We start from the raw sequence: 8,978 nt of genomic DNA on the forward strand, positions 1-8,978 counted from the left end.
CTCCCCTGGGTGCCAAAAATGCTTCTGTGGCTTGCAGACTGGAGCAGGTTAAACCTTTCTTGGGCCCCTGAAGTCTCCAGCGCCCCACTAAAACTTAAGAGAGTAATGCTGCCTCCTTGAACCCCCAGCTCAGGTTCCCCGAGTCCCTTGAGGGGCTGGGGGCTCGCTGAGCCAGAGGACCTGTGGCAGGACAATGGCCCCGTTGGCAACTGAGACAAACGGTCCTTGTTGGGCTGGCGGCGGGGGCGCGGTGCTGCACCCGGAGCGCTGAATGCCGCTTCTGTGCCCCAGGCGGGCGCGCAGGGCCCGAGGGCCGGGTGCCCATTGGCCGAGGCGCCGGGGGCGGGCCGGGCCGCAGCACCTAGCTGGACCCGGAGCCTGGGTGGCGGCGGCCGGGGTGCCGGCGGCGGGGCGGGGGCCTGGAGCAGGCCTGGTGGAGCCCAGCGCCCCTGCGGCTGCGCCCCGCCGCCCAGTGAGTGCCGGGCAGGCGGCACGCCGAGCCCTACGAGGACGGGACGGTCGGGACGAGGTATGTCCTGGGGTCCGGCAACAGTCACGGGTCAGTGCCCTGCAAGGACCCCGTCCACACTTCCTCCCTGGCCAGACTGAACTGCGTGCGTCCCGGGGGTTGGGAGTGTCACATCACGGGCTCAGGGCCCCAAGGGACCCAGGGTGCAGGCCCAGGGTGCAGGCGTGCTCTTCTGCCCTCGGCCTTTTCCCCAAGGCCCCTGTCCCTGAAGGTGGGGTGGGCAGGGCTGGAGAGGACAGGTGGTGGCTCTGGGCAGGAGCTTAGTCCATTAATGATTAATTTTCTTGGCCACAATGGCCCAGCCCAAGTGGAGGAGGGGCAGGGATCTCCCCTCTCCCTCCATACTTCCTAGAAGGGGCTGTCAGAGCAGACCCCAGGGGAGGGACGGATAAGGGGCACTCCTAGCTCCAGTAAGGGCTCCTGTTTCCCCGCCCCATAAAGTTGGCAAGGCCACTAAGAAGGTTTGTCTCCTGGTGTCCAGGAGGGTCCCATAGGAAGTCCCAGGGAGTCCAGCTCCGTCTACTTGCTGGGTGCCAGCCTGCACTTTGGTAACCGCTCAGAGCACAACTGTGGTCCCCGTCGGGACCCCTCCCCAGCAGCCCAGAGCAGATGATGGGCTCACATCTGGCTGCTGAAACTCACACCAGAGGGAGAGGGCAGACAGAGGGCAGCAGGCTGACACCTGATCCCAGGGTTGCCATGGTGACAGGTGCCATGGAGAACCTCCTGAGGAGGTGTGGAGGAAGGTCCAGGCAGGAGAACCCAGCCTCTTCCTCTATGGAGGGGTGACCCGGCTGAGAGGGCCACGTGGGAAGTGCAGGAGGCAGGCCTGGGCCCCAGCCGGAGCGTTGCTCCTACCCCCACTGTTATCTAGGAAGGGAAACCGAGGCTCAGGGAGATTCAGTGACGGAGTTGACCCCAAATCACAGGAGTCTTGCCTGGGTCCCCAGCTCGAGATCCGAGCCCTACCCACTGGGGTCCTAGCCTCTCGGGTGTGTCCTCACCACCGCGAACCCCCAGCTCAAGACCCCTCCCCCTCGCCTCCCTGGCTCCCAGCTCTGCCTGACACCCGGGAGCAGAGACAACAGAGCCCTGTTCCCAGCTGCCACCTCGGCCGGCCGCTGCGTTCCCAGATTTCCTGCCTGAAGGAAGCTCCCTATGGACAAAATGCCTGTACCGTGCCTTCTTGCCGCCCAGCCAGGAGGAGCGTGTCCCCCCAGCCCCTCCCACTGGGCTCTGAGGGCCTGAGCGCCCCCGCCCAGCGGCGGAGGCAATGATTAACCTGGGATGATGCAGAAAGGGAGGAATTCCGGCGGGCAGCAGGTGTGCAGGGCGGGGGGCCCTTGCTTCTCTTTGACTTGGGGAGGAATACCGACAGCTCCTGGGAGCCCCACTGCACTCGGACAGGGCAGGGCAGGAAACGCGGAGGTGCCCCTGAGGGTCGCAGGACGGGGACTGCTGGACCAACCAGGTGAGGGGAGTGGGGAGCGAGCCCAGAGGACACCTGCTTGCCAGGTGCTGGCTCCAGCAAGCTGAGGCCCCCACCCTGCCCTGACTCCGCGGCACCTTGGGCGGTCTGGCTCTACCGTGCTTCAGTGTTGTATGGTATGGAGCACGGGAGACTCGTGTTGTTGGAGGGGAGGGTGCTTCCCCACCATGGTGGCTCTAAAGGATCTTGGAGGATCAAGGCAACAGATGGTGATACTGTGTGCCAAGCGCCGTGCAGGGGTTCGCGCCATGGGCTCCTCCTGCGATCTCTTGCGAGCATTTTCTAGGAAACTGAGGCTCAAAGGGAAGTCACTTGCCCCAGGCACACAAGCGCACGACCCCCCCTTAAAAGACGGTCCAGAGCCAGGCACAGTGGCACACGTTCGCAATCCTAGGACTTGGAGGTTGAGACGGGAGGATTGCGGGTTGGAGGCCAGCCTTGGCAACTTAACTAGACCCTGTTTCACAAAATGAAATAAGAGCCGGGCGTGGTGGCGCACGCTTGTCATCCCAGCATTCGGGAGGCTGAGACCGGAGGATCGCGGTTTGCAGACAGCCTCAGCTACTTAGCGAGGCCCTCTGCAACTCAGTGAGACCCTGTTTCAAAATAAGGAATAAAAAATAGGGTTGCGGGTGTAGCTCAGAGGTAGAATGCCCTGGGTTCCATCCCCAGTACTGCCCCCCCCAAAATAAATTAAAAAAGGGCTGTGTGTGTAGCTCAGAGGTAGAATGCCCTGGGTTCCATCCCCAGTACTGCCCCCCACACACAAAATAAATAAAAAAGGGCTGTGTGTGTAGCTCAGAGGTAGAATGCCCCTGGGTTCCATCCCCAGTACCATCTTTCAGGCATGTTGCAGAATGCAGATGAGGTTACCGACTCTGACCTGCCCACCCCCTGGGGCCCTCCCTATTTTGGAGCTAGTTAAGAAGCAGCTGGCTCTTTGGTGAATCTGTGCTGGGTACTTCGGGGCCGCTCAGAGCTGCCATCGGAAGGGTGGCAACTTTGCACAGCTGTGGTCATGCAGGGGGAAGGGCTGTGGGCTTGCTCCTCGTCGTGGCTGCATTTAGCCCTCCACACAAGTTCCTGAGCCTCTGTTTCCCCACCTGTCACATGGAGCCAGCAAACCACACCAGGAGGGTCTGGTAAGACCACGGGTGTGAGCCGAGCCCAGTGGTACAGGCCTGTGATCGTGGTACGCAAAGACGTGAGGATCCCAGGTTTGAGGAGAGCTTCAGCCTTTGTGTGTGTGTGTGTGTGTGTGTGTGTGTGTGTGTGTGTGTGTGGTACTGGGGTTCCTGGAAGCCCTTCTACCTCCGGGCTACACTCCCAGACCTATTTTATATTTTTGAAACAGGGTCTCTTACGCGAGCGCGGCTGGCTTCGAACCTGCCTGGTCCTCCTGTCTCCGCCTCCCAAGCGCGGGGATGACAAGCCTGCGCCACCACGCCCGGCGAGCTTCAAACTCTTAGTGAGACCTTCAGCAACTAGCAAGACCGACTCTGTTTCAAAATAAAAAAAATTAAAAGGGCTGCCAGGCGTGGTGGCGCACACTTGTAATCCTAGCATTCGGGAGGCTGAGAACGGAGGATCGTGGTTCGCGGACAGCCTCAGCTACTTCGTGAGGCCCTCTGCAACTCAGTGAGACCCAGTTTCAAAATAAAGAATAAAAGATAGGGCTGGGGGGTGTAGCTGGGAGGTAGAACACCCCTGGGTTCCATCTCCAGTACCATAAATAAATAAATAAATAATAAAATAAAAAGGGCTGAGGTTGGAGCTCAGAGGTAGAACGTCCCTGGGTTCAATTCCCTAGTTCACCCCCCCCCAATAGATCGTGGGTATGTGGCTGCCCTTTGAAACAGCGGAGGTAGCTGACCCTATGATATTAAAAATCATCCTCTGACTCATCAAATAACACTGCCTACCTGGGCATGGTGGCACACGCCTATAATCCCAGTACATGGGAGGCTGAGACAGGAGGATCTAGGTTCACAGCCAGCCTCAGCTACTTAGTGAGGTCCTCTACAACTTAGACCCTGTTTCAAAAAATAAAGAATAAAGGCCGGGCGTGGTGGCGCACACTTGTAATCCCAGAGATTTTGTTTTGTTTTGGTTTTTTTTGGTGGTACTGGGGATGGAACCCAGGGGCCTTCTACCTTTGGGCTACACTCCCAGACCTATTTTATATTTTTTATTTGGAAACAGGGTCTCCTAAGCCAGCGCGTGGCTGGCTTCAAACCTGCACGATCCTCCTGTCTCAGCCTCCCAAGTGTGGGGATTATAAACGATTATAAGTGTGCGCCACCACGCCCAGCAAATCCCAGCATTTGGGAGGCGGAGACTGGAGATCTTAGTTTGCAGCCAGCCTCAGCTACTTAGTGAGGTCCCTTGCAGCTCAGTGAGACCCAGTTTTAAAATAAAGAATTAAAAAATAAACGGCTGGGGGTGTAGCTCAGAGGTAGAGTGCTCCTGGGTTCCAGATCCAGTACCGCAAAATAAATAAATAATTAAAATAAAAAATAAATAAAGAATAGCCGGGTGTGGTGGCGCACGCTTGTCATCCCCGCGCTTGGGAGGCAGAGACAGGAGGATCGCGCAGGTTCGAAGCCAGCCGCGCGCGCTGGCTTAGGAGACCCTGTTTCCAAATAAAGATGTAAAAATAGGTCTGGGAGTGTAGCCTGGAGGTAGAAGGGCTTCCAGGAACCCCAGTGCCACCGGAAGAGAGAGAGAGAGAGAGAGAGAGAGAGAGAGAGAGAGAGAGAGAGAGAGAGAGAGAGAGAAAGAAAACGAACAGGGCTAAGGCTTTAGCTCAGATGTAGAATGCCCCTGGTCCAATTCCCAGTTCCGAAAGAAAAGAAAAAATATCATGCCAGATGACAGGTTGGGAGTGGTCCTGGGAGCCAGCAAGCTGAGGTCCAGTTGAAACACACGCTGGGCGGTCCTCCCCATCTCTGCTCCAGCGCCCTACTCCTTGGAAGCTTCCAGATCTTTGCAAGTCACTCCTAGGAGGAACACCCCTCCTGACTGCACCTTTGGTCCCCAAATCAAAGCTCCATAGTAAAGCTCTGTTTCAAAATAAAAAACAAAAAGGGCTGGGAGTATAGCTCAGTCCCAGGCACTGGCTGCTCCTCCCTGCTCAGGACACAGGGGCTCGGAGAGGGCAGCGTGCTTGGCTCAGACACAGCGAGGTGAAGTCGTTTACCTTCCCGTATCTTTTCAGTCCCTTTTACACAAGTGCAAATGTCCAGCCTTACTAGACACTTCCATTCTTTAGCCAAGCTGTGGTTTTTCAAAATAGAAATAGCTGGGCATGGTTGCGCATGCTTGTAATCCCAGCATTTGGGAGGCTGAGACAGGAGGATGGCGGTTTGCGGATAGCCTCAGCTACTTAGTGAGGCCCTCTGCAACTCAGTGAGACCCTGTTTCCAAATAAAGAATAAAAAATAGGGCTGGGGGTGTAGCTCAGAGGTAGAACGCCCTGGGTTCCATCCCCAATACCGCAAAAAAAAAAGGAAGGAATGAAAAGAAAGAGAAAGAAAGAAAGAAAGAAAGAAGGAAAGAAAGAAAGATAGATATCAGGCCAGGTATGGTGGTACATGCTTGTAATCTCAGTATATGGGAGGCTGAGAATAAAAGGGTTGGGGGTGTAGCTTGGAGACAAAATGCCCTGGGTTCCATCCCCAGTACCAAAAAAAATCTTTATTTTTTGGAAGTAATATAAGATCATTGGTTTAAAGTTTATATGTATGCATAGAATATAGAATAATATTATGAATAATTTTTATTTTGCTGTATGGGGATTGAACCCAAGGCCTACCACATGCTAGATAGGTATTCCACCTCTGAGCTACATCTCCAGCCCCTTTTGAGACTTGGTCTTGCTAAGTTGCTGGAGACTAGCCTTGAACTTGTGATCCTGTGGTGTCAGCCTCCCAAGCCACTGGGCTATAGCATGTGCCCCTACATGCAACATGCATATGTATATAGACAAACATTTTGACCTCAAAATGTGTTATAGAAGCCGGGCGTGGTGGCGCACGCTTGTAATCCCCGTGCTTGGGAGGCAGAGACAGGAGGATCGCGCAGGTTCGAAGCCAGCCGCGCGTGCTGGCTTAGGAGACCCTGTTTCCAAATAAAAATGTAAAAATAGGTCTGGGAGTGTGGCCCGGAGGTAGAAGATCTGGGTTCGCAGAAGGCCTCCGCTACTTAATGAGGCCCTTTGCAATTCAGTGAGACCCTGTTTCCAATTAAAGAATGAAAAATAGGGCTGGGGGTATAGCTCAGAGGTAGAATGCCCCTGGGTTCCATCCCCAGTACCACCAAAAAATAAATAAAAATAAATCTAGCGTGGTTGCTTTCAAAGCTGTACTCTAAGCACCCTAGGGAGCCTTTTTGCTCCACTTTTTTTTTTTTCACTACTCCTTTTAAAACGGTCTCACACCGGGCGTGGTGGCGCATGCTTGTAATTCCAGTGCTTAGGAGGCTGAGACAGGAGGATTGCGCAGATCCGAAGCCAGCCTTAGCTACTTAGTGAGACCCTGTTTCCAAATAAAACATAAAATAGGTCTGGGAGTAGAGCCTGGAGGTAGAAAAGCCCCTGGTTTCCACCCCCAGTACCACAATAAATAGAATAAATAAATAAATAAAATAGGTTCTCACTAAATTGCTGAGGCTGGCCTCTAACCTATCATCTTCCTATCTCAGCCTCCAAAGTACTGGGATTCCAGGCATGCGCCTCGACGCCCAGCCTGGACCAAGCTTCTGAGCATGCGTCTCTAGGCCCCGTGCTCCCTTTCCTCTGCTCCCTTCCTGCTGTGCTTCTTAACCTGCCCACAAAGCTCTTCCTAGCACACATACCGGACGCGCCAGCCAGGCTGAACAATAGCTTCTCCACTGCCCTAGGCTTCTGCACGTACTTTTTTCTCTGCCTGGCTTATTCCAGCGTAACAGGCACATTAGTTAATACTAGCTGCTGTAACAGACAGACCCCAAGCTCCACAGGTCTTAACAAACATGAAGTTAATTTTTCCTTCCTTCCTTTCTTCCCTCCTTCCTTCCTTTTTTTTTTTTTTTTTTGTACTGGGTTCTGAACCTCTACCCAGACATTCTACCTCCGAACTATATACCCTAACCCTTTTTTATTTTGAGACAGGGTCTCACTAAATTGATGAGGCTCTCACTAAATTGCTAAGGCTGGCTCCGAACTTGCAATCCTCCTGTCTCGGCCTCCCAAATACTGGGATAACAGGTGTGGCTACCATGCCCAGCTTCATTACCTTTTTTATACTTTGCTTTATAACTTTTTTTTTTCAGTGAGTCTATACTGCTTTTGTCCTAAAAAAAAAAAAAAAAAAAAAGTGGGGCGGGAGCTGGTCGTGGTGACGCATGCTTGTAATCCCAGCTTTTAGGAGGCTAAGACAGGAGAATTGCAGGTTGTGGACAGCCTAAACCCTTTGCAACTCAGTGAGACCCTGTTTCAAAATAAAGAATAAAAAATAGGGGTGAGGGTGTCACTTGGAAGAGGAATGCTCCTGGGGTTCCATCCCCAGTACCACCAAAAAATGGGGGGTGATTGAAGGGAGAACCACCCCAAGATGGTATCACCCAAAGATGGCATCGCTCCTGCTCTGAGAGGGCAAGAAGTTAGGGCATAGCTCTGCCATCAATCCTGTCTGCTATGGAAATGTTGGCTTCCTTTGTCAATCCTCTCAAGGATGCATTACCTCTGAACTACAACCCCAGCCCTTTTTTATTATTATTATTTTTATTTTGAAAACAGAGTCTCCTGAGTTGTCAAGCCTGGCCTTGAACTTGGGATCCTCCCGTCACAGCCTCCCTGCCCTGGGATCAGTCTTTTCCCCCGTGGCTGGAGAGCTCGCTCCCCCCACCTCACCTCTATTAATCAGGGCTGAGAGCAGAAGGTCCCAGCGAGGAGCAGGAGGGCGCGTGCTCAGGGCCGGGAAGTCCCTAGCACAAGACCCAAACCACTGTTCAGAGTCCATGCTCATAAAAGTCATATATAATCCCTACTGATTGATGTCAACCCTGCCCTGCTGGCCGCCCATAAAGCTGTCTTCAAACCAGGTGAGCCCAGAAGGTAGAAAGGCCAGTAGGCGTTAGGAAAAAATGAATTCCGCTCCAAACAGCTCCCACCTGACCAGCCGCGAGTGAGGTCAGGGTCCTGGGCCTGCCCTGGGCAGCGGCTGTGTGCTGGGAGCTGCTCTCGGGCTGCAGGGCCCTTGGGGGAGAGGGACTCCTGCAGAGGCTGCGGACCCTGGCCGGGCGGCAGCGCTCACCCTGTGAGAGTGCCCAGTGGGGTCATGACCAGCACAATTATTCATTTATTTCTGTGGCACCAGGAATTGAACTCAGGGATGCTCCATCACACCCAGCCTTAAACTAATTAAATAATTAACTATGGCACTGGGAATTGAACCCAGAGGCATTCTACCTCAGAACTACACCCCCAGCCCTGTCTTGTATTCTCTTTCTTTCTTTCTTTCTTTCTTTCTTTCTTTCTTTCTTTCTTTCTTTCTTTTTTGTGGTGGATGGAACCCTGGAGCTTTTTACCTCCAAGCTACACCCCTGGTCCTATTTTTTTTATTTTTATTTTAATTTTTTTTTTTTTTTGGTACTGTAGATGGAACCCAGAGGCCTTCTACCTCTGGGCTATACCCCCAACCTGTTTTATATTTTATTTGGAAACAGGGTCTCACTAAGTTGCTGAGAGCCTCACTAAGTAGCTGAGGCTGGCTTCGAACCTACACGATCCTCCTGTCTCAGCTTCCCAAGTACTGGGATTACAAGTGTGCGCCACCACGCCTGGCTTTATTCTTTATTTTGACACAGGGTCTCACTAAGTTTCAATGGGCCTTACTAAGTAGCTGAGGCTGGCCACGAACCTGTGATCCTCCTGTCTCTCAGCCTCCCAAGTACTGGGATTACAAGCATGCACCACCATGC

The sequence above is a fragment of the Muscardinus avellanarius genome, assembly GCF_963383645.1.
Source record: "Muscardinus avellanarius genome assembly, chromosome: 21".
In the NCBI taxonomy this organism is placed as follows: Eukaryota; Metazoa; Chordata; class Mammalia; order Rodentia; family Gliridae; genus Muscardinus; species Muscardinus avellanarius.